Source organism: Elephantulus edwardii, unplaced genomic scaffold (assembly GCF_000299155.1).
Source record: "Elephantulus edwardii isolate Elephantulus edwardi_28Jun2011 unplaced genomic scaffold, EleEdw1.0 scaffold00375, whole genome shotgun sequence".
Lineage (NCBI taxonomy): Eukaryota > Metazoa > Chordata > Mammalia > Macroscelidea > Macroscelididae > Elephantulus > Elephantulus edwardii.
This window is the reverse complement of record NW_006400125.1, coordinates 299,916-301,465: the sequence shown is the minus strand read 5'-3', so window position 1 is coordinate 301,465 and position 1,550 is coordinate 299,916. Positions and strand designations below refer to the sequence as shown.

The window sequence follows — 1,550 nt, the reverse complement described above, 5'->3', positions numbered from 1 at the left end:
ACCAGTGCTTGGAGAGGGATATCATGCTTGAGAGGATAGGGGACATCGCAAGAGAGGAAGACCCTCAATAAGATGGGTTGATTCGGTGACTGGGGTAACGGAGGTAGATGTCTTGGAGACAATGAGATTGGGAAAGTTTAGGGCCATTGTACATAAGGTCAATATGAGTCGCAGGTGATTTGACAGCATATAATAACAATGTCAACATGTATTGTTTCCAAGTCTGGGGTTCCAAAGCACTGTTACTCTTTGGAGGTCATGTGAACAATCGGATTGACCATTCTGTTGCTATAGCCAAACCCACTGTTATACTGGGAAATGATTTGACAAAGTGGTTATTCAGAGGAATAATAGTTCCAGCATCAAAAGTGGAAGATTGTCATTGTTAAAGTCACAGCAGACAAACTGGTCTTCAGTGTATCTCAGGGTGCCCTTTGGGGGCACTTCTGATGTCTACTACCTTCTTGATATCATCATCTGTGGCAGCTTTCTGTAGGTGGTAGATCAGATCCACAGCAGACGCGCTGGAGCTGGGGACATGGAAAGCCACGTCACTAAGTTTCTCTTTCAGTTCAGGAATGACCTTTCCCATAGTCGTGACAGTGCCCGTAGATGCAGGGATGATGTTCAGGGCAGCTCCATGGCCATCACACTACAGATTTCCAGAGGGACCATCCAGTCTTCCGGGTGGCCATGATGGTACGTACTGTGGTCATGAGTCTCTCTACAATGCCGAAGTTGTCATGGATGACGTTGGCCAGGGAGGACAAGCAGCTGGTGGTGCAGGAGGCATCGCTGATAATCAAGAGAGTTGTCATATTTCTCATGGTTCACACCCTTCACAAGCATGAGGGGCATTGGCAGAAGGACCAGAGATGATTAGTTGTTTGTCACCACCCTCCAAGGGAGCCCCCACTTTCTCTGAGGTGAATACACAAGCGGACTCCACGACATTCTTAACACCTGTAACACCCCACTTGATGGTAGTGGGGGTCTTGCTTCTGGAAGATAGTCATGACTTTCTAATTGATGACAAGATTCCTGCTGTCATATTTCATGGTGACATTGAATTTGCCATGGGTAGAACATAAAGATTATACTGGAACATAAAGATCACATAGTTAAGGTCATTGAAGAGGTCATTGATGGCTACAACATTAGCAGTTAAATGCTACAGGGGTGAAATATCCAATGTGGCCAAATCCATTTAATCTTTCACCATTTTCCTTAGGGATGTGGTAGGATGCATAAGAGGAGAGGGCTTTCTGTTGATGAAGAGTAGAGAGCCTCTTCAATCCTATTTGAAGCTTCCTATAGACATCAAGTGTTTGCACATAGAAACCTGTAGCATTGCAACTGCAAGCTTAAACTTGTTCTTCAGTCCTTTCAGTTTGGGAAATACAAAAGCCTCTTGGCTTTGTAAATCCAGTTGTTCTCTACCTGCCCTTTGAAGTCTTCTCTTCAACAATTCCACTTCAGCTTTTATTCCTTTTGTTTTGATCTCTTTGCATTCTAAGGCAAGTCTCAGAATCCTTTAAGATATTCATTTT

The 1,550-nt window shown here is 44.1% G+C and overlaps 1 pseudogene; it reads right to left on the bottom strand.

Moving 5' to 3' along the window:
• Window positions 1-242: 242 nt before the first annotated feature.
• Window positions 243-1,550, bottom strand: part of LOC102872287 — a 14,020-nt pseudogene continuing 12,712 nt past the window's right edge.